The sequence below is a fragment of the Periplaneta americana genome, chromosome 4, assembly GCF_040183065.1.
Source record: "Periplaneta americana isolate PAMFEO1 chromosome 4, P.americana_PAMFEO1_priV1, whole genome shotgun sequence".
Classification (NCBI taxonomy): domain Eukaryota; kingdom Metazoa; phylum Arthropoda; class Insecta; order Blattodea; family Blattidae; genus Periplaneta; species Periplaneta americana.
This window is the reverse complement of record NC_091120.1, coordinates 186028329-186053609: the sequence shown is the minus strand read 5'-3', so window position 1 is coordinate 186053609 and position 25281 is coordinate 186028329. Positions and strand designations below refer to the sequence as shown.

Sequence of the window (25281 nt, the reverse complement as noted above, 5' to 3'; positions counted from 1 at the left end):
TACCATGAAAATTGTGTTAGAGCTGAGAGTAAGAAGAAATTTATTTGTGGAAGATGTTCATTGAATAATTAAAACAGGGCATTTGTTGCTTGTGATGAATAATTAGTAATAAATATACAAGATGAGCCATAAGTATGTTTGGAAAACGTATGAGCGTGCTCCTAGAAAAAAACAAGAACAATTCCTTATATGAAAATTTGGCGGAAATAGTGATTTTCGTCTTCATAAGCATCTGATCATATTGTGTTGTTTTTGTTTTGATTTTGTACGAGTGTTTGTTTACAAACAACACAGTAACAATACAGTAGTACATTGTTTTTTGTTTTGATTGGATTAGGTGGTCCAGTGCCTTGGCCACCCAGATCACCCGACTTAACCCTATTAGATTTTTAACTTTGAGGTCACTTGAAGGCTGTCGTCTATTCAACACCAGTAAATAATGCAGAAGAGCTATTGCAACATGTTGAAAATGCATGCAAATTTTATTGATCCGTGACGACAACATGGTGTTTGAGCGAACTCGCCAGTCGTGTGTATCTCGTGCCCAAGCATGTGAAACAATGGAGTGGGACATACTGAGCGTCTTTTGTAAACGTTAAATGACAAGTTTCCTAACATGTACTTGTGACACAACAAAAAAAGAACAAAAAGAAAGTATGACCATTTCTCCAATAAATAAGCATTTTCCGTCAAATTTTCATGTAAAGAATTGTTCTTATTTCAGATGCAGGAGCACGCTCACGCGTTTTCCAAACATACTTATGACTCACTCTGTATAATTTATGTGGATCTGAATCTTCGTAAGTATTTTAAATTGTACAAGTTTACGAATAAAAATGAAAAGTATGAATGTTTCCATTCGCCCTTCTTGATGACCCTATTCACCCTGACTGCTTAGGGTGAAAAGGGTCATGCAGTACATTGTTTAATTTCTAAATATGCTAAATTGTTGCAGAGTTAATTCTAATATAGACATTTAAACGTGTAGCTAAAATTTCAATCTTTCTGAAGAAGTATCACACTTTAGGTTTGATGTTAAGTTATGTGAGTTATTAGAGTAAATATGAATTTTGACCCTATTCACCCTTGCTTATCCTACTGTAGCAGTAGGTAAGCAACATGAAACAGTTACTGAGAATAGGCCTACGCACTGCACGCCACTAGATAACTGAGTGGTCGTTTCCCTCTCCTCTACTATAGCAAGTCTATGTCATTCTGACTTATCTTCCTCTCCGTTTCGGTGAGCGGTAAACACAGCTCTCGCGCTCCGAAGGAGCGCGCGCGCTCGTTGAACGCTGTTTGTGCAGGTATGTTCTATAACGATCAATGTACTGAACGGTCACACTTTTCTTATGAGCCTCCAGCGTGTACTAATAATTGCTCCAAAAAATAACATCCGACAGGAAGGATTTCAATCAAGACCGATAAATTAAAGATCTGGAAAAACTGAAGCATTATGTGCTTGAAGTACACTTATAATTCTATGAAGAGATCCTGAAGTGTCCTGTAAACAATGACAACCAAGAAAATGAGTGAACGGAGTGTAAATAATGCCTCTTCATTATACACTCCTAATATGTTATATCACTTAAGTACATAGTTGGGTCATTTGCAAAATTTGTATAACAAATGGTCGATTGACAAAGTAAAAATTAAAGTATTATTTAGTGCATGTTCTGCATATATTAATACAGTGCAATGTCTCTGCCATAGTAATTAGCCACTGCACACTCACCTTGCTTTACAGCATTCTCTACAAGTATCAATGAATCTTTCATGGCACGACTAAATATCAGGTGTGTTACAGGACAAGACAATGGATCCTTTATACAAATATAATTTCTTTATTTTTATATAAAATATTCTTTAAACAGTGCATATGTCTTAGAATAGTAACAGAACTAACTTCAGATCAAAAATAAAGATAATAACTTGTTCAGTAACAAACAGAAAACCATTCTTTCAGCAACAATTATCTTAGTAGATTGCCCTTAAGCGAAGATATTTGAGCTTTAATTTCTTTAATGATAGATAAATAGAAGAAATTAAGACACTATTTTGTATGATGTAACAGACATGACAAGGAGTAACAGATCTGACAGGTAACAGACATGACAAATCAAACATAAGCATGTGCTAATCTAATACTTTCTTGCTTAAAAATCTTCAAAATACCAACTTAACTGCTGCACACGTGTACTATTATATCCTCTTGATCTTGACTTTATATGTTTTATTTGTGGAAAACACAACACAAACTGATCTTACAGAGTAAAAACGCACGCTTAGACTAAAACACAAAGTATGAGTATGACACACAAACCCGCCAAATCAAAATGGGTGAACATAGCAGTACAATCAAGATGGCCCTTTGTGCATCATCCTGGCTTGTGCTGACATCTGTAGGATTTCTTTTTCAACTGTGTATCTATAGAAACAGAATGGTGTAACAGACCTGACATATTTACTGGATTGAAGGAAATATAAACTTAGACATAAATGATGAAGTTTTGATAATACCAAATGTTTCTTTAATTTTTTTCTCAACTACATTATTAAACGAACCTTTATATTTTATTTTATTATAGATTTAGAATGAATTTCTGTTACAGTTTTAAGAAGAAATTTTAAAGATTTGTGGCCTGTAATTATATCAAATAGTATATCTCTTTTAACTTCATCAAAAGTTTACACTTGATGAATGCAAAGTGAGTCTCTAAAGTCTCTAAACGTAACTCTTCTTTTTTTCTACCATCATCATCATCATTGTCATCAAAATGATCTACGGTTTAGGCAATTTGGCCTGTTCCATCTCCTGGATTCAGCTGTTCTCTTCAACTCTTCTTTGGCCTGGCGATATTTCTTCTTCCTCTTGATATTCAGTTCAGGATCTTCTGCAGTCTTCTCTCTGGAGACATTCTGGTCACATGGTCGTACCAACGTCTTCTGTATAGATCCAGAGTTTGGTTAATGCTTTGTATTTGTAGGTTGTTGCGGATGTCTTCATTCTTTTTAAGATCAAGGAGTGAATATCTTGCCAGTGGTCTGAGGAGTCGCCTTTTTCTATTATTTGGTTCATGGTTCATAAATCAAAATTTTTCTCCATAGCTTAATGATCGTAAAAATACAGAACATGAAGTAAGTTTCATGGTTCTTTAGTGACAGCAAAATTAATAATTTTCACATAGTAAATGTTGCCAATTTTATAACCAGATGTTCTGCAGTCAAGATTACGTGAACATTAATAATTAACATTAAAATTTCGTCCCGAATATCAAGTCCTTGACTCGTTTTCTCTATTATTATATTTGGGCTGCAGCCAGAAATTAAACATACGTTATTATAAAGTAGGGGCTTGCATTAAACGCCTTTGGGGTTTGGATTGATTCCAAATGTTGGTGTGATGATTTAAGTTGATATTTCCACAAGCCACGACGCCTTCTGCTTGCGGGAGATTTCATGGATAGGACGAACGGTGTGCGAACCAGATATCCTGAGTGCCAACCTTCTTACACTCAAGAATTTTGACCACTAGAACAGTGAAAAAGAAAGCTGTGCTTACATGACTATATTCGAGTGCACATTACTCAAATCAAGGGCGAGTTCTCAGGAAAACTATCAGAAAACATTTAATAAATAATAATTATTATCACCAATATCAACACTTTCATTATCTACTTCAGGCAACGAACATTTTTGCACACTTGTGTTCATAACCTGATTTGCTTCATTCTGATGTTTTATTCCAACTGTCACACAAACGTCTCGAAATCACATGGCAAATTCTCGGCCTCGTCTCATCATGCCATCACTCGATCATCAATTTCATCGGAGACATATAACCCAGTAGTTCATATAGCGTCGTTAAATAACGGACTAAAATGGTATTTTCTCTCCTGAATGTTTAAAAGTGAATCTCCTTTAAATCTACTTCAAAATGGGGAAATGTTCATACTGGGGTCCCACAAGGATCTATATTAGGGTCTCTTCTTCTTCTAATTTTTATAAATGACCTTGGCCCCATAATAAAAGGAATAGGTTATCCTATACTATTTGCAGATGACACAAGAATCATAATTACAGACAAGAACTTTGCCACATTCAAATTTAAAACAGAAATAATTCTCCTTAAAATTTATGACTGGTTTACAACCAATAAATTAGCATTAAACATTAATAAAACTAACATAATTCAATTTAAAGCCACTTCAAAATTTAATCTCTGAAACATTGGACACAACTATCAACAATATACCTCTACTAGAAACATCAACAACCAAATTTCTTGGTTTGCATATTAATAATACAATAAATTGGAAAAATCATATCAAAGAAATAACCCCCAAACTTAGCTCAGCATGCTTCGCAATTAGGTCGTTACAACAATTTCTAAACAGCAGTATCTTAAAGACAATATATTTTGCCTATTTTTATTCCATTATGTCCTACGGAATAATATTTTGGGGAAATTCTGCAGATAGTAAAAATATATTCTTATTATAAAAAAGAGTCATTAGAATAATAGTTGGAGCAAAGGCTAGAGAATCATGTAGATTATTTTTTAAAAAATTAGAGATTCTAACCTTAACAAATCAATTCATATACTCTACAATAAATTTCCCCTTATGCAATAAAGAAAATTTTCCAACTAACTCAGCCATACATAGTATAAATACCCGCAGAAGGAATGATTTTCATACGCCATCATCAAATTTATCATGCTTTCAAAGGGGAGTACGTTACATGGCGATAAAAAATGTTCAATAGTCTTCCTGAAGACATTAAGAATCATAGCCAAAACCCTGCATTATTTAAGGTAAAACTAAAAAATGACTTAATATCTCACACATTCTATTCTGTAGATGAATTCTTGACATTTCACAGTACTGTGAAAATATTATAGGACTATTAAATGGTAAACATATTACATTGTATAACATATTATTGTTATTAAGGTATTAATTCTGTACATATCTCATATTTGCATTTTATATGTATTGCATTTTATTGTTAAACGTAAGAATTGGACATGTTCTTTATTCTATGCTGTGAAGCAAATGTAAGAATATTATGGAACGAATAAATCTGACTGTCTGTCTGTCTGTCTGTCTAACTACCTACCTACCTACCTACCTACCTACCTACCTACCTACCTACCTACCTACCTACCTACCTACCTACCTACCTACCTACCTACCTACCTACCTACCTACCTACCTATCTATCTATCTATCTATCTATCTATCTATCTATCTATCTATCTATCTATCTATCTATCTATCTATATTGAAGTATAATTACGACTTACGACTTTGAACGGCAGGAAAGGACCGTTCTTTTCCTACTGCAGCCCAAGTAGGCTTACTGTACACTCTGTGAAATGAGTTGCAAGCCAGTTGTATGCACCTGGTTCGTGAACTGGTTTTTCCATTCACCGAATCAAGTGTTATTCTCCAGCTTTCTATATTCTTCATGCCATTCCCTGGTGATGTAACTTAAACCTCTTGAATCGTCAGCACTCCAGGAGATAGTCTTCTGTTGCACAAGATATCAACGTTGTATAGATTAGAGTCCCTCGATAATAACACTGAACAACAAATTTTTACTTTTTATTTCGGTCCACCGCTGTGGAGTAATGGTCATCACGTCTGGCTACGAAACGAGCGGGCCCGGGTTCAAATCCTGGTTGGGACAAAGTACCTGGTTGACGTTTTTTCTGTGGTTTTCCCTCAACCATTTGAAGCAGAATTGCTGGGTAATTTTCGGTGTTGGGCCTTGGACTCATTTCGCATCATTAATTCACAAATCATCATCATCATCCATATAATAGCACGGGTTAAGTTCACGGTGCGGCGTGCTGTACTTATACAAGATCGCGGCTGTTCGACTACCTAATCATTCACAAGAATAGGAGTTGTAAACACAGTGAACCTCAAGCTGCAGTGTAAGCCTTCGTGTCCCTCCCCTGTACAAGAGAAAGAAAAAGATAAAATATCCATGTAACCTTAGAAATTTCTCAGATATGTTTAAAGCCTACAGAATCAACTAATGTCGGTGACTAGGTACATTTTCTGTTGAAAGTAAATACTTAAGGTAATTTTGATGCAAAATTTTGACTTTATTCTCATATCTACATTTAGGGGATCAGAAGCAAAGGGGTACAGGTGACATTTATAATAAAAATTATGTGAGTGCATTCAGGGCAAGCTAAATCATACATTAAATAATGAAAAATGAATATATATTTTAAAGACATCACATATTAGAACTTAAAATTAAATCTTCATGGAATTTACGAAAACTTAAACATTTTCAATCACATTTTCTCAAAAGTAACTAAAGTGCACTTACACCCTCTTTCTTCTTAATCACTCAATTTATAATCATTGTTTGACATGTTTATATTATTATCATGGATGTTGCTATTATTATTATTATTATTATTATTACAAAATATTTATAAAACAGTTATATTACCGGTTGTTCTTTATGGTTGTGAAACTTGGACTCTCACTTTGAGAGAGGAACATAGGTTAAGGGTGTTTGAGAATAAGGTGCTTAGGAAAAATTTGGGGCTAAGAGGGATGAAGTTACAGGAGAATGGAGAAAGTTACACAACACAGAGCTGAACGCATTGTATTCTTCACCTGACATAATTAGGAACATTAAATCCAGACTTTTAAATCCAGGGCATGTAGTACGTATGGGCGAATCCAGAAATGCATATAGAGTGTTAGTTAATGATAATAATAATAATAATAATAATAATAATAATAATAATAATGATAATAATTATTTATTTATTTAATAATAATTTATTTATTTAATAATAATTTATATATTTAATCTGGCAGAGCTAAGGCCAGTAGGTCTTCTCTTCTGCCCAGCCAGACTCTAATTCTAATTAAATACAATTGCTTACATAATTATTGCATTAATATCTAGACCATAAGAAAATATGAAAGTAAATAATGAAAGTTGGATAAGTAATGTTAGTGTGACAATAATAAACATTGGTAAGAAATAGTTATAATAATAATAATAATAATAATAATAATAGTAATAATAATAATAATAATAATAATAATAATAATAATAATAATAATAATAATAATGAGATAATTTAAATATTTATCTGTGATATATATATATATAACCATTAAACATTGAGAAACCTGAATCAGCTATTATTGTTAACAAGAATTGTTAGTTGGGGGGCCGGAGGGAAAAAGACCTTTGGGGAGGCGGAGACGTAGATGGGAGGATAATATTAAAATGGATTTGAGGGAGGTGGGCTATGATGATAGAGACTGGATTAATCTTGCTCAGGATAGGGATCTATGGCGGGCTTATGTGAGGGCGGCAATGAACCTCCGGGTTCCTTAAAAGCCAGTAAATAAGTAAGCATTATTATTATTATTATTATTATTATTATTATTATTATTATTATTATTATTATTATTGACTCGATGTGGAGATGATTTCATACACACAACATTCCTAGCATTTCCAAAATCGCTATCGAGGCCGTGGCTATGTATAGCAGGGGGCCCTCTGTAGGTTGTGTGGGCAGAGGCGAAGAGTTCGTTATCAGGTGCGAGTTACAAACTTATCGACACCTCTCAGAGTACCAAGATCCAAAGCGGAGGAAACAGACTGAGGAAGCTTTCAAGTTACTACTACCTTTCTTCAAGTAGTTCGCATTTTAACTTCAATTTAACGTGTAAACGCATGTGGAACCTATTAAAGCAACGCATACGGTTTATCGAGAAAAATGGACTTCAACGAGCTATCTGTAGAACCACCACTGGAGCGGACTATCTCATCTGAAATAGCAACTTTATAACGATCTTGGCATATTATACTTCACAAATCATATCAAAACCCTTCGTACGAAATTTCTAGCATCTCTACACACCCATCTAAACCCACTATCGGTACTGGTATAAGTCAATGGCTAGTATGCACAAAGTTTAAGTAAATGCTATTACTAAGGTTTTCGTAATACACTATCTACCAAAAAGTAATTGGGCACTGTTTTTGCTCCTTTAGAACCTCGTGGTACCACCTCTTGTTGCTATAACAGTAGCCACCCCGTCAGGCATGCTCTCCACTAGTTTGTGTAGGATATCCACTGGAATGCGTCGCCATTCCTCTTGCAACATGGCACTCAGTTGGACAATGGTAGTTGGCCGCATCACCTGAGACCTCAATTGCCGGTCAAATTCTACCCAAAGGTGCTCAATGGGATTGAGATCAGGACTCTGTGCAGGCCAGTCCAACCGGTGGACATTATTGTCTGCATACCACTGCATAGTAGCCGCCGAAACATGGGCCAACTCGTACAATCATGTTGGCAACTACAATTATTCATGGACGGCCTTAAAGAAACTGCTGAAGTTGATAAATACCTGTATCATTGAATGATGGATATAATGATTTTGTCGCGTGAGAAGTTAAAAATTCGATAAATTTCTATAAATAGTAAATTTGTAATATTCTCTAGCTAAACTGAAGTTAAAATTCACTAAGTTTGCAAGACCGCTCAAATCAAACAGGAAACATATGACACCATCTAGCGGCCAAATTTAAAGTGTATTATCTGAAGCATAGTTATTAATATTTATTGCTGCATACAATACACACCCGTTTGAGTAAGCTCGTGTTTAGGAGCGGTTCCTATTAATAACTATTTTTTACTGAATAAAATTACAAAACGAATGCAATTATTACAAAACAGGGATAATTGCGAATACTATTAGAGGAGAAGGTGGAAATATGGGCTAGGAGTGGTAATATGGGCTACCTCGTTTTTTACTATTTATGATGTTGTTACCTAGCGAAAAAAAGCTCTAAAACTACATCTCGTGTCCATCAGTCTACGTGCACAAAGAGACAAACCAATTGCCTTTATGGTGTGGATGTGGTGTGTCCTTTGTGTTTTTCATCAATTTCAAAGTTTTTGCACATATGTAGTTTCAATTTTATTGAAAGAAATATATTTCGTGTTTAGAAATCACGCTTGATGTGTTGCACTGATGAAGAATATCTCTATCACATGGCACAAGAGTAATAATTATTTAGGACAACAATTGCCATACATAATCTTAGAAACCTTCATGAGTCGATGTTGCTAATATAGGCTACCGCTATGTGTCAAATATGGGATAGGTAGCCCATATTACCAGCACGTTAATACGTCCCGTATTTTCACTATCGTGATTTGCATTATTTGTTACAGAATACTGCCACTGATGTGACAGATGTTCTACTTATGTTTCTTTGTTTCTTTCAATTTTTTTTTCAATTTTTTTTTTTTGGTAGCCAATATTTAGACCCTATTACCTATAGAGAACCAGTTCGTCTTTCTTTCAAAAAGTAATTATATGCAAATATCTATTGCAACTATTGACCTTTAAGACTGGAAAAATTGTATATGAATAATTATTCTGTATGTCAATAAAGATTTTCAAGCAATATGCCACACCATTTTCCATTATTATGAGGAAAACAAAATGGTAGCCCATATTTCCACCTTCTCCTCTATACTTTTACTACATCATACTACTTTTGACCAATAAAACGATACGTGTTTCAACCATTCATGGCTGCTTATTCTATAATTTTATCACCTCTCTAGCATTTGTTTTTATCAGCTTCCTAGCATTTGTTTGTTTTTACCATCTCCCTAACATTTGTTTCTTTGTTTGCCAACATTGTACTTTGAATAATATTGTATCTTTCAAAATAATTCATGTTTATTTAATCATCCTTAATTAAAACTTTTCTATCATATAGGCTATCTTTTTTGTATTATTCAGGTTATGTTATAGCTTCTGCTGTATAAGATTATGGATTGTCACGTATTAGAGATTGTTTAATGTGCATTAATAATTGAAGTGGAATGCAATTGTTCTAATAAAAATGAAATTGAATCAACAATCCTTCTTGACTAGTAATCGTCCATAGAGTTCAATGAAGATTGTATAGTTGCCAAAACTTGTAACTTGCTTTCGGAAACGGCACAGACTTATATTTTCTTTGTGTCCAATTGTATTGGCAGCTGGACACAAAACAATATTTGTGAATTATTCTTTGAAATTCCTGGTTGAGTGTAAGAGAAGGCCTTAAGGCCTTAACTCTGCCAGGTTAAATAAAGCCATTATTATTATTATTATTATTATTATTATTATTATTATTATTATTATTATAAATATGAAAAGGCAGAAAACATAATATTTGTTTTGATACTTTGTCAATAAACTTTTCTGAATGTGAAAAAAAGACTAATCTATTCCATAAAATAATGGAACAGATAGCTATGGAATAGATATCTCGAGCTTTATGCAACCGGGCATTAGTCACCGCGCGGTGTAGTTGTCGTGGAGGTGTTTCCGGGGGTGGTGATGGCGACATCCCTATAATGAAGTTGGTAGTGACGAAAGTCCATTTATAAAACCAGAAAATTGTTTCTATTCGTCCGGTCGGGTTGGTTTCGTGTACCTGACCACGCTCTTTGGCAACTCTTCTCCTGGCCTCGTTCCCAAAGTATCTTAGGGATATGATCCGTTACTCTATGAGAATTCCGTTCCGTCTTTTGAGAGATTTGATACCACTACAGAGCACAGCAACATTATCCGTTGATAAATTTAAATAAGGCTAGTCAAATCTTCATCTGCATTTTGTCTATGGTGAAGGAAGAAGCGAGTTTTTATTACATGTACAACCTGCCACGAAAGCAGTCCGCGTTCGAGTCCCGGTCAGGCATTCAATTCAATTTATTACGCCATTAAACATACAGTGATAGGCTTCGTAATAATACAGAAGGGAGGGGGGAAACATACATTTGAAAGTACACATATAATTGAAAACAGTAAAGTTTAATTAGAATGAAAACATAAAACATTTTAAAACTCTAAAAATTAATGAAAACACTTCACACTTAATGTACCGTCAACTCGGGCTACTTTGACCCTTAAGGTGTTACTTGAACCCAGAAGAAAAAAATGTTTTCGTCGATGTAAAATAACAGTTTGGTGTGGAAAGTTGTGGTTTTTTTTCTCTGCAAACTTTCATCTGTACAAATATTTTCACCTAAGTTACTCCAATGGTAAGGAAACATTTTTTTCTTCTGGGTTCAAGTAACACCTTAAGGGTCAAAGTAGCGTTGATGGTAATATTTTTAACTAAATGTAAATAACTTTATTTATTAAAAAACAATTTCGTATGAATTTATGTTAAGAAACTCAACTACAGAATAGAAAGGATTAATTAAAAGCCAATTATAAAATCTAGTTTTGAAACTATTGATTGGTAACTTATAATATTAACTGGGAAGCTTATTATATAATTTCATCCCCATGACAGAAAAATTTGTGCTAGTTTTATGTAATCTACAGTATGGAATATTAATTCGTTCACTATTTCTATTGGCTACTAATGAGTAATTATCTATATTTTGCCATATGTATATATATATATATATATATATATATATATATATTTATGACAGTTAATATCTGTGATTGAAAAGAGGTCGACAATGTTCAAGATAGTTTGATCTAAATGAGGGGTTGGAAAGCAATGGTGGATCATTAATGTTTAGGTGAGGGGTTTGGACTTTTTCCATATAACATTATGACGCGAATGTTTACCAGATCTATACTAATAATAAATCTGTAGCCGAAATTTTTCTGGTAATTTTCAATTTTCCAAAAATAATTGGTCCTAACATATATAATTAACCACCCTGAAACCGAGAATCGCTTTTTTGAAATTTTTGTTTGTATGTCTGTCTGTCGGTCTGTCTGTATGTTTGTTACCTTTTCACGCGATAATGGCTGAACGGATGTCGATGAAAATTGGAATATAAATTAAGTTCGTGTAACTTAGATTTTAAGCTATATGGCATTCAAAATACATTATTTAAAAGGGGGGTTATAAGGGGGCCTGAATTAAATAAATCGAAATATCTCGCTTATTATTGATTTTTGTGAAAAATATTACATAACAAAAGTTTCTTTAAACATAATTTGCGATAAGTTTTATTCCTTGAAAAATTTTCATAGGACTGATATTTAATGAGATAAATTACTTTTAAAATTAAAATAACTGCCATCTAAGGCCGTGTAATGAATTAAAAAACAAATGACTTCGTCTATAAGGGGCCTTGGACAGCAACACTCGAAAGCTATGAAAGATAGCCTACAGAGAATGTTTCTGTGTTTGTATGAAGTAATATCGGAAGCTAAATTAACCGATTTGTATAATTAATTATTATTTCACCATTGGAAAGTGTAGTTTCTCTATATGGACATAATGCTATAATGTTATTACAGTAACTTCCGATATAATATAATGTAATGTAATATAATATAACATAATATAATATAATATAATATAATATAATATAATATAATATAATATAATATAATATAATATAATATAATATAATATAATATGTAATATTATATAATATAATTTAAGTTATTTGAAGTGTTCAGAACCATAGTGGACCAAGCGCCATTTACTGAATACGTAGAAAACAAGGGTTAAAATTAAGTTATTTCTAACGGGTGCAGCGGAGCGCACGGGTACGGTTAGTATATGCCATAAAACTTAGAAAATTCCTAAATATGCATACAGGTATTCCAAAAATATAATGTTATACTACAAAATTAAAAACGTTTCAAAATAATATGCATTTACATGCAAATAAAAACCCTTCCATTTTCTTCAGAATGCTCGGAATCAAGTTTAAATCAGTCCGAAAACTGAAATAATTCCATAAAAAAATATAACACGTCATAAAAATCAGCCCCTTAGTCATCAGGACCACGCTACCACAGACGTGTAGGTTACTGGAGAATTTGTTTGCTATAGCAACACGGGAGATGAAAGAAGCATGTCTTACATGAAGTCACGAACAGAATCTGTCTTCACGTGCAACAGAAAAAAAAGCGTCATCGTGAGGAGAGAAAGGGGATGCGTCCAGCGCCCACGCCATGGAGCGTCTGCCAAGCTGTGACGTCACGAGAAGTTACGAAACTTTCCAGGCATTCGGCAACCACGTGACTACGAAATAAAACAGAACGCCAATCTTAAAGTTTTGGCGTGGTTATTTGTGCTGGCTTAAAGACGGTAACTAAACCCCTTTATTGTCATAAATTGCCAAAATCCATACTTGTATGTCTCATAAACTAATATATCTATGGATATATTGAAGGTGAAAATATTTCATTAATGAACTATATCGTAATTAATAAATTTCTACATTTTATCTTGGTAGCATCTTTGGCTAAACATGATTAATCTATTCTAGACTATATTCATATATTTATGTTACAATATTAACAAGAAATACTCTCTTTACTTTGTAAATACTCTCTTTACTTAATTTGTGGAAGAGAAGGCCGAATGGCCTTTACTCTGCCAGTTAAAATAAACCATTATTATTATTATTATTATTATTATTATTATTATTATTATAAAAAAAAACAAAAAATTATAATGTCCATATCATTTCGTTAATTTAAGTTACGTAAGAAAATACTTAAAATAAACTTTTAGGAAATTGCTAATCAATGTCACTTTTTATAATAAAACTCGATAGATAGATTTAGCAAATTGCTGATATGTTCCTACGGAATTAACTCGTAGATACTGAATGTAAACAAAATCCGTAAAATAGTTTAGTAGAAATCGCTGTACACAGACTAGTACCAAAATTATTATACTCCCTGATAAGTTGACTCCTAGATACTGAATATGAACAAAATTCGTCCAATATTTGAGTAAAAATCACTGTACAGACAGACTAGTACTAAAATTATTATATTTCATGTACATCATTCCCTGATAAATTGACTCGTGGATACTGAATGTAACAAAATCCGTCCAATAATTTAGTAGAAATCGCTGTACACAGACTAGTACTAAAATTATTATATTTCATGTACATCATTCCCTGATAAATTGACTCGTAGATACTGAATGTGAACAAAATCTGTCCAATATTTTAGTAGAAATCGCTGTACACAGACTAGTACTAAAATTATTATACTCCCTGATAAGTTGACTCCTAGATAATGAATATGAACAAAATTCGTCCAATATTTTAGTAAAAATCGCTGTACACAGACAGACTAGTACTAAAATTATTATATATCATGTACATCATTCCCTGATAAATTGACTCGTGGATACTGAATGTAACAAAATCCGTCCAATAATTTAGTAGAAATCGCTGTACACAGACAGACTAGTAATAAGATTATTATATTTCACGTACGTCATTCCCTGATAAATTGACTCGTAAAACCTGAATATGAACAAAATCTGTCCAATAGTTTAGCAGAAATCGCTGTACACAGACAGACTAGTACTAAAATTATTATTTTTATGTACCTCATTCCCTGATAAATTGACTCGTAGATACTGAATATGAACAAAATCCGTCCAATAGTTTAGTAGAAATCGCTGTACACAGACAGACTAGTACTAAAATTATTATTTTTTATGTACCTCATTCCCTGATAAATTCACTCGTAGATACTGAATATGAACAAAATCTGTCCAATAGTTTAGTAGAAATCGCTGCACATAGACAGACTAGTAATAAAATTATTATATTTTATGTACCTCATTCCCTGATAAATTGACTCGTAGATCCTGAATATGAACAAAATCTGTCCAATAGTTTAGTAGAAATCGCTGTACACAGAGAGACTAGTAATAAAATTATTATAGTTTATGTACGTCAGTCCCTGATAAATTGACTCGTAGATACTGAATATGAACAAAATCTGTCCAATAGTTTAGTAGAAATCGCTGTACACAAACAGACCACTAATGTACTAAAATTATTATATTTCATGTACATCATTCCCTGATAAATTGACTCGTAGATACTGAATATGAACAAAATCCGTCCAATAGTTTAGTAGAAATCGCTGTACACAGACAGACTAGCACTAAAATTATTATATTTTATGTACATCATTCCCTGATAAACTGACTCGTAGATACTGAATATGAACAAAATCCGCCCAATAGTTTAGTAGAAATCGCTGTACACAGACAGGCTAGTAATAAAATTATTATGTTTCATGTACCTCATTCCCTGCTAAATTGACTCGTAAATACTGAATATGAACAAAATCCGTCCAATAGTTTAGTAGAAATTGCTGTACATAGACAGACTAGTAATAAAATTATTAGGCCTATATTTCATGTACCTCATTCCCTGATAAATTGACTCGTAAATACTGAATATGAACAAAATCCGTCCAATAGTTTAGTAGAAATCGCTGTACATTGACAGACTAGTAATAAAATTATTAGGCCTATATTTCATGTACCTCATTCCCTGATAAATTGACTCGTAGATACTGAATATGAACAAAATCCGTCCAATAGTTTAGTAGAAATCGCTGTACATTGACAGACTAGTAATAAAATTATTAGGCCTATATTTCATGTACCTCATTCCCTGATAAATTGACTCGTAGATACTGAATATGAACAAAATCCGCCCAATAGTTTAGTAGAAATCGCTGTACATAGACAGACTAGTAATAAAATTATTAGGCCTATATTTCATGTACCTCATTCCCTGATAAATTGACTCGTAGATACTGAATATGAACAAAATCCGTCCAATAGTTCAGTAGAAATCGCTGTACATAGACAGACTAGTAATAAAATTATTAGGCCTATATTTCATGTACCTCATTCCCTGATAAACTGGCTCGTAAATACTGAATATGAACAAAATCCGTCCAATAGTTCAGTAGAAATCGCTGTACATAGACAGACTAGTAATAAAATTATTAGGCCTATATTTCATGTACCTCATTCCCTGATAAACTGGCTCGTAGATATGAACAAAATCCGCCCAATAGTTTAGTAGAAATCGCTGTACATAGACAGAGTAGTAATAAAATTATTAGGCCTATATTTCATGTACCTCATTCCCTGATAAATTGACTCGTAGATACTGAATACGAACAAAATCCGTCCAATAGTTTAGTAGAAATCGCTGTACATAGACAGACTAGTAATAAAATTATTAGGCCTATATTTCATGTACCTCATTCCCTGATAAATTGACTCGTAGATACTGAATATGAACAAAATCCGTCCAATAGTTTAGTAGAAATCGCTGTACATAGACAGACTAGTAATAAAATTATTATGCCTATATTTCATGTACCTCATTCCCTGATAAACTGGCTCGTAGATATGAACAAAATCCGCCCAATAGTTTAGTAGAAATCGCTGTACATAGATAGACTAGTAATAAAATTATTAGCCTATATTTCATGTACCTCATTCCCTGATAAACTGGCTCGTAGATACTTAGTATGGACAAAATTCGTACCAGTATAATAATTAAGTAGACATCGATGTGCATAGACACATAGATGGTTGAAAAACATTTTTTTTTCGGTATCAGGGGTGCTGAGAACGTGTATTTCCTAAAAAAATATACGTAAATTATCTTCCTTCAGCCACACACTACTGTCTCCTCTAACTTCGTGAAACGAGAAAGTAAGAAGTTACAAAAGAAACTTCATAGATACAAAACTCACGACTTACTAGCAAAACGGAGAAGGAATCTATTACCAGTGTCTATCTATTATACCCGTTTTAGGGGAGAACACGAACTGGGACTGTCCTTGGACGCAGGCCGTTCAGGTGAACGCATTGTACTATCCGGAGTGGAATGATGTCCCGTCTTCGAACTCTCCTATTAGCGCTACCACCAACAACGAATGACCACACATCCACGGGGTCCAAGTTAGGCGACGGCCGGCAGGCGACTCTATAGATACATCGGAGCAAGGCCGAAACCTAGAAAAGAAACGAAGATGGTGATGAAAACGGGAAAGTGTAATTATGATGGCGAAATGAATCCGAGGTCCAACACCGAAACTTACCCGCAATTCTGCTTCAATTGGTTGAGGGAAAACCTCGGAAAGAATCTCAACCAGGCAACTTGTCCCAACCAGGATTTGAACCCACGCCCGCGCCTTTCACGGTCAGACGTGATAACCGTTACTCCACAGCGGTGGTCACTACTAGTATCATCTTTCTAGCTAACGAAAAATTTAGCCAATTTACCAATGTTATTTACAACAGTGTCCTTGGAAACTCCTTGTACTACTCCGAAATATGTAAATGTTTCAGACAGACTTTAAGTCTGTGAAGTCATGGAATTCCGACTGCTTAATTTAGTAATCAAGAACGGAAGGTGTAAATCTAGCGCTAAATTACAAGCGACTGCATTAAATTACAAAAATAACCATCTTCACTACAAGGTTGCTACTTGTTGTACGTTAATTAAGAGCAAACAGAGGGTGCAAAATGCTGGACGCTAAACTTCAGCCTGTGTAGACTGTAGACAATTCAGTAAAGTCTCTGTCCCCACTCCACAGAAGTGCATTACCATGTTCATCACTGATTGAGCATTCTTCTCGTTAATTTTTTCTCGATTGTACCACGCCTCTTCGTTTATTTTGCTGATACTCGAACCCTGACCGCCTGCATGATAGGCAGAAAATCTGACCACTCAATCACCGCAGGAGTTTGTATAAATGTGCATAAAAAAAACAAAACCTAATGAAATACAGTTGACGGAATAATATTTTCGTATATCGGCAACATAAAAAAGTAAAAGAATGGACAGCATACAAGTTCAAAATATGAGGAAAATTAAACGTGTAGTGTCAGACAAAAAATATTTTAAACAGAAAAACCAAATGACCTGTATACAGGGTGTCCAAAAAGTTTGTTCACAACGTTTCAGGGATGATAGTATATGAGGTAAAAACAGACATTTTTATGAGATGAAAACCTCTCAAACTTGTCATTTCGGCGCTACGGGTTAATAAATCTGCAGTGCCTGGACAAAGTGACATACGTCAATTTCCACAAACCTTTTTTGATAATTTATTGACAACTTACGGAACATCTGCTCGCTTGGGAAAGGAGACATAAGTATTTATCCCATTAGAATAATTCACACAAAAAAATGAAATTGACATAAACCAGTGTAAGTTGTCAATAAATTATCAAAAAAGGTTTGTGGAAACTAACTTATGTCACTTTTCCCAGGCACTGCAGAAATGATGTGAAGGGACTGTGTTCAGACTCTGTTACCTGAATGCAGTGTTATGAAAAAATGTTGTTCAGAGATGTGGTTCAGACTGCCTGCCGTTTAACCGAATACACAATTGATTTCTATGCACTACGGGCTATGTGATAGGCTACGCTAAAAAACTCTTTTGTCGTATTAATCGGGATCTCGTAAACCAGATATTTCATATCCCCACGCAAAGAAATCCATAGTGGTTAAGTCGGGAGATCGAGGTGGCCACGATAATCATAGCAGAATGCAAACTTACCTTCCTTAACAATCCACTCACTGCGTTTGTAATACGATTTGCCTTACGTGTTGCAGGCAAAACATTCAAAACAGAACTGACTGGTACGTGATTGACGGAAGCCAAGCGACCTATCCTTTTAGGACACCTACTGGAAAAATTGTGCATCTGCGAGATTTTTGTCACATAAAAAAGACGTTTGTTTTTAATATCTCCATCATCCCTGAAACTTTATAAACGAACTTTTTTGACACCCTGTTAGGGCTGGGGACGGAGCGGTTCGGTTCGGAGAAGTTACTGTGACGTCATTACTCGGTTGATCCGAGTACAAATATGTGGCGGCAGATTTAAAATTTAGATAGATTGAGTCGATTTCAGAACGTACTTTGAAAGTGAAACCAATCGTGTTTTAAAAGCGTTGTAGTAAAGCGCTTTCGCTTTGCCAATTGACGAGAAAAAAGTGCTTCTCTTCATTGAAAAATGGCGGTTGCAAATTTTATTTGCGTGATTACAACTATTTTAAGAGTTATTTTGTACGAAAGGCCTATTTAACTTTCAGTGTTGTTATATATGACAGACGAAATAAAATTGATAAAATAATTTTTAACACTAACAGCTAATAAATTAGCATGTGAGGTAAACGTTAGGCCTAAACGCTGCAGCTAATTAAAAAAGAAGATAGAAAGAAACGGGCTTCATGAAGCGCTGCCTAAAACACTTAAAAATAACACACAGAATTATTTACTATTACGGAAAGTGGATAAAGTAATCAATAAAACGTGGAATCTTAAACTGAAGAACATAATGTTTATTTATATTATAGCATTACTAGCCTTCAATACAACCATGTTCTCTTTGGTGAAGAGTAATATTATTGATAAATTAAAGTAATTACGAGTAGGTAACAATTCGTACAAATAAATACAAATAAAATGATGACTGATGAGGTAACACAAATTCAATAAACAAATAGAAGAAAAATATAATGCACTTCCTTTTTTAACATATTCTAATATTAATCAAACACTCTAATATGATGACGATTATTATTATTATTATTATTATTATTATTATTATTATTATTATTATTATTATTATTTACAGTAATATGTTCAGACTGTCAGTGTTCATTAGGCCCACTTGACAGGTCATGTAATAGGATGAAATCCTCTTCAATACTAGAGGCCTCTCAGCCCGCCTTGGGGATAAGGAAATAATTTGTCCTGCAGCAGAAAATATTTAAATACAACAGTACCTACGTTGTTGTCTGCTAGAATTAAGTAAAACACGCGAACTCTGAACGTTTGAACTGACCGGTAACGGCTACGGCTAACCGAGTAACTTCGGTGCTCCACTGTCAAGCATATAAACCGATAGAACCGAGTAACTCAACAGTTCTACTCGCTCCGTCCCCAGCTCTACACCCTGTATTTAAATACTTACTTACTTACAAATGGCTTTTAAGGAACCCGAAGGTTCATTGCCGCCCTCACATAAGCCCGCCATCAGTCCCTATCCTGTGCAAGATTAATCCAGTCTCTATCATCATACCCCACCTCCCTCAAATCCATTTTAATATTATTCTCCCATCTACGTCTCGGCCTCCCTAAAGGTCTTTTTCCCTCCGCTCTCCCAACTAACACTCTATATGCATTTCTGGATTCGCCCATACGTGCTACATGCCCTGCCCATCTCAAACGTCTGGATTTTAAGTTCCTAATTATGTCAGGTGAAGAATACAATGCGTGCAGTTCTGTGTTGTGTAACTTTCTCCATTCTCCTGTAACTTCATCCCGCTTAGCCCCAAATATTTTCCTAAGCACCTTATTCTCAAACACCCTTAACCTATGTTCCTCTCTCAGAGTGAGAGTCCAAGTTTCACAACCATACACAACAACCGGTAATATAACTGTTTTATAAATTCTAACTTTCAGATTTTTGGACAGCAGACTAGATGACAAAAGCTTCTCAACCGAATAATAACAGGCATTTCCCATATTTATTCTGCGTTTAATTTCCTCCCGAGTGTCATTTATATTTGTTACTGTTGCTCCAAGATATTTGAATTTTTCCACCTCTTCGAAGGATAAATCTCCAATTTTTATATTTCCATTTCGTACAATATTCTGGTCACGAGACATAATCATATACTTTGTCTTTTCGGGATTTACTTTCAAACCGATCGCTTTACTTGCTTCAAGTAAAATTTCCGTGTTTTCTCTAATCGTTTGTGTATTTTCTCCTAACATATTCACGTCATCTGCATAGACAAGAAGCTGATGTAACCCGTTCAATTCCAAACCCTGTATATAAATACAATTCAGAATCAAGAATACTACCGAAGACAGTGAAGGGAGCTGTGAAGAGTTTTCTAAATCTTAACAGTAAAATGAAATAAGAAGAAGAGGAGAAATGATGAGAGTAATGTAGCAATTGAAATTAAAGTAACAAAGTGAAGATGACTGAAAGTGAAGTGCCTTCATCTTACAAGTTCTTACTTTAAGTGGAACTGCATCCTGTTTCGTAAGAGAAGGAGAAAAAAAGAAAAAATCGCCAGTTGAAAACTAAAGGAAGATTTATTATAGACCTAGGCCCCTCTTTAATCCCTATCTAACATTACCAAGGAAATAAATCAAATCGCAAGTAGCCTATATGACTTCTTTACGTGAGCGTATGATCACGATACGGAGCATCGTACAACACATGTCGGGTCTTCAACAAATCCACGACCACGCGTATGCATTTTGTGAAGACAGATTAAAATGTATGATGACGAAAGAGCACTTACACGGAAGTGTTCTAAATTTAATATATCTATACGCTGCATCTGAGCAATATTTGAAACAATTTCGGTGCCCACGCCATTTTAAATATTCTGCACACTGACTCACCAAGACGATCCGTCCTTATGCTTGTGGGTATGTGTCGAGTGTTGAAACATCAAAGATTACGAGGAGCATGTCCTCTGTAGGCAGACAAGATCAGTTTACAGCGATTCAGTTGCAACACTTCTTCGTCTAAATATAAAATTCTAGTTACGGAAAGAAGATCCCAAAATACATGAAGTAGAGTAATTAAATGCCATTTTAATGAAATCATGAAGTACAGGATGTATTTAAATTATATGTACAAACTATTTGGTTTGAAAAGTCTTACAAAAACAAGAATTATTGTTAATTAACGAGCAGACAATTTCTTGTGAACTTGCCAATGATTGTTCAGAACAAGAAAGAAAATTCAGATAGCTAGAAATCCCGAAAAGATAAAGTGACAAGAATATTGTACGAAATGGAAACATAAAAATTGATTTATCTTTCGAAGAGGTAGAAAATTTCAAATATCTTGGAGCAACAGTAACAAATATAAATGACACTCGGGAGGAAATTAAACGCAGAATAAATATATAAATATAGGAAATGACTGTTATTATTCGGTTGAGAAGCTTTTGTCATCTAGTCTGTTGTAAAAAAATGTGAAAGTTAGAATTTATAAAACAATTAGGCCTATATTACCAGTTGTTCTGTATGGTTGTGAAACTTGGACTCTCACTCTGAGAGAGGAACATAGGTTAAGGGTGTTTGAGAATAAGGTGCTTAGGAAAATATTTGTGGCTAAGAGGGATGAAGTTACAGGAGAATGGAGAAAGTTACACAACACAGAACTGCATGCATTGTATTCTGCACCTGACATAATTAGGAACATTAAATCCAGACGTTTGAGATGGGCAGGGAATGTAGCACGTATGGGCGAACCCAGAAATGCATATAGTGTGTTAGTTGGGAGACCGGAGGGAAAAAGACCTTTGGGGAGGCCAAGACGTAGATGGGAGGATAATATTAAAATGGATTTGAGGGAGGTGGGATATGAAGATAGAAACTGGATTAATCTTGCACGGGATAGGGATCAATGGCGGGGTTATGCGAGGGCGGCAATGAACTTGCGGGTTCCTTAAAAGCCATTTGTAAGTCAGTAAGATAGCTAAATTGACACGTCCATAGAATCTATACATTCAGAACCCATGGACAAAAATTAACGTCATCTTTTTTTTTAATTTGTAAATAAAACCAAACCAAGGGATTTTTAACGTAACCAAGACGATATTTATTCGGAACGAGTAAGCATATTTTAATGCAGACAGCTAGGTAGACTGACGTAGACGTAGAAATTATACGTAGATTCAAAACTATAAGAAAACCAGATGTCCTGTTTATATAAAAAATATACAAGAAGACATTGAACATGACCAAACATGCACAAGTAAGATGGTCAGATGGCAGTCATTTCTACAAAATCAATTAGGTACTTTAGAATGCTTAAACTGAGTGTACCTACTGTATTACCATTTATGATAATAAATTCAAAACAGGGGATGAAATTCTTTAAATGAAATTTTGATAATTATTTACAAGGTCGATAATTTTTCAGAAGAAAAATGTAGGTATATGATTGTCTTAAAGATAAACGTTTATAAAGGATCTATAGATTTAAAAGCTATGGACAAAACTACATGTCTCGAAAGAAAGCAAACAAAAGAATGCTAAATATGACGAAACCTGATCAAGGAAAAGTAAATGTAGATAGTTAAATGGGCAGACGGAGACATATTCCCATACAGTCGATAGAGTCAGCACCTTTAAAAAGAACCTCATAGTCTCTTTATGAGTGTGAGAAAAAAGGGAAAAAAAGATAAGGTATTGGAATATTTATTTAATTGTTGATTTTATGCAGTATATTGAACACGAACAAGCCAATAGCTTTCCGAACAAGCAACAGTAATATGTATTGCAGATAGTTAAATGGGCAGACAGAGAGATAGAGAGAGATGACCGGAAGAGCTATGGGTTCAGATGTCGTATATAGAATGTGAAATCTATCTCGCACACCGAAAATATTTTTTTCTTTGGCGTCACATTCAAAATTGTTTCAAACAAAAGTTGTTTAAGTATAGTGAGAATTAATACTATTGGTGTATCTTTCTTGTTCGTTCGAAGAAAGTTAAGAAGATACGAGTATTGACAAATTTTATTTTTATTCAGTCGATCATTTAACCTCTTGAAGGTCTACTAAAAATATAGAATATTAAAAAGCACCACTGTAATAAACAATACAATAAGGGCTGCAAAAGAACATGGAACTCAGTTACGAACTTACTACAAGTCCGTAGTACATTAACACTTTATAGCATTGAAATTGTCTACCATTATTGTACCGTATTTTATAAATGGCAGACGATATGCCAGATTCTTAGGAACCATTATTCCTGATTTTTTATACTTCATACCTTCGACAAATAGTTTGGTTATGTGGTACCAGCATTATGGATGTTCAGCACGTAACGCCCTAAGAGCACGTCGTGTTCTGGACCGAAAATATCCCGGTAGACGGATTGGACTTGGTGCACCAGTTAGTTGACCTGCTCGTTCTCCTGACTTTACGTCACAAGACTTTTTTATCTTTGGGGAGAGGTAAGGACGCTGTCTATCGAAATGTTCCAATATCACCGGAAGACATAAAGCAAGTATTATTGATGGATGTACACCAAGTTAGTAAGAAACAATAGAGCGATCTAGGACGTCGTTCATCCAAAGGTTGGAATTACGCATTAATTCCTATAGTTATTTGAGCAGAACATGTAGGCCTAAATGCTATGTTACAGTAGAAATACCAAAGTGCTACAAAGTGTAATTTTACTTCGAGCTTGCAGTAAGTAGATAGATGTGGATTTATTCTGTAATTATGCATACAAATATATTACACTAACAAAATTTGCCCTTAAACCCAGTGCACGAGTCTTTTGACAGTATGTGTTTAGCAAAACAGGCCCTACTTTTTAGGCTGCTCCACCCTCAACTAAGATTAAAATCCAACCAATATATAAAATACAAAGATTAACATGCAAGTGGTACATACAAAACACATTATATCATATACCCTAACCTAACTTATTAACAGTCATAAAAGTGTACAATTCAATAGTTGTCATTATCCGTGTAATACCTTCGTCAGTTCGCATCATAAACTTCAACAGCTGATGTTCTAAGCTTCCTCGCCTTGAAGAGAAACATTCCAATCTTTCCTTCGTACTCTCTATTCCCCATGAGGTCAAGGCATGCAAAGGAACCCCAATTCCGACCAAACATAGAAGATGGTAGATATTTTCTTCGAAAATGCTCTGTTTCCTTACAATGCGGTGTACACTTAGAATTCCATATTCTTTATACAGGGTGTTTCAAAAATACGGGGCATAATTTCAGGCATGTATTTCCCACATGTAGACAATCAAAATAGTTCATTACAACATGTGTCCGGAAATGCGTCATTTCCGAGTTATGGCCTTCACAACATTGAAATTCACCGGAACGTTTTTCTTTCCGCAGGTCGTTGTCATTACAGAAGATGTTCAAAATGTCCACCTCCTGCTTGAATACAGATCTCACATCGTTGTCTCATTGACCTGCGAACACGATCCCAAACTCCAGGAGTATTGCGTATGTCCTCAGAACATGCCACAATTCGATTCCGAAGGGATTCCAAATCAGGCACCGGAGACGAATAAACCAATGATTTTAAATGGCCCCACAAGTAGAAATCGAGAGGGTTCAGATCAGGTGAGCGTGGAGGCCAAGCAATTGGGCCACCTCTACCTATCCATCGATCAGGAAACCTTCGATCCAAGTACTGAATGTAACCTTCGCCTCGGAATGAACTGTTAGAGTGCCCTCTTAATGTCTCCTTTGACGGCAACGACCTGCGGAAAGAAAAACGTTCCGGTGAATTTCAATGTTGTGAAGGCCATAACTCGGAAATAAAGCATTTCCGGACACATGTTGTAATGAACTATTTTGATTGTCTACATGTGGGAAATACATACCTGAAATTATGCCCCATATTTTTT

The 25281-nt window shown here is 34.6% G+C and overlaps 1 protein-coding gene across 1 annotated transcript in view; it reads right to left on the bottom strand.

Moving 5' to 3' along the window:
* Nucleotides 1-25281, bottom strand: part of LOC138698523 (uncharacterized) — a 598444-nt gene that overhangs the window by 329394 nt on the left and 243769 nt on the right. The window lies entirely within an intron of this gene.